We start from the raw sequence: 238 nt of genomic DNA, 5'->3' as shown, positions 1-238 counted from the left end.
GCGCGCCTCCAGCTCCTCCCTGACACACAGCATCTGGGAGAATTTCTCTGCACACGGGGAAAGCGGGAGGGAGGGCGGACTCAGGACCAAGGGCCCTGGGGCCCGAAGGGAGACTCCAGCGTCCTCACGAGGAGCTGGGGGTCCATTTGGCCAGGACCTTGGTGCCCCTGACTGGAAAGCGAAGGCCAGGCGGAGCGGGTGCCGCCACCACTCACCTTTCTCTACAGGGTCCAGGCTG

General features: G+C 66.0%; 1 protein-coding gene across 1 annotated transcript in view; it reads right to left on the bottom strand.

Annotated features, from left to right (window-relative positions):
• EPS8L1 (EPS8 signaling adaptor L1) overlaps positions 1–238 on the bottom strand; it is a 9,802-nt gene that overhangs the window by 800 nt on the left and 8,764 nt on the right. The gene's annotated exons all lie outside the window — the stretch shown is intronic.

Source organism: Crocuta crocuta, unplaced genomic scaffold, assembly GCF_008692635.1.
Source record: "Crocuta crocuta isolate KB4526 unplaced genomic scaffold, BGI_CrCroc_1.0 scaffold142, whole genome shotgun sequence".
In the NCBI taxonomy this organism is placed as follows: domain Eukaryota; kingdom Metazoa; phylum Chordata; class Mammalia; order Carnivora; family Hyaenidae; genus Crocuta; species Crocuta crocuta.
The sequence above is the reverse complement of the archived record's forward strand: the minus strand, read 5'-3'. Positions and strand labels throughout refer to the sequence as shown.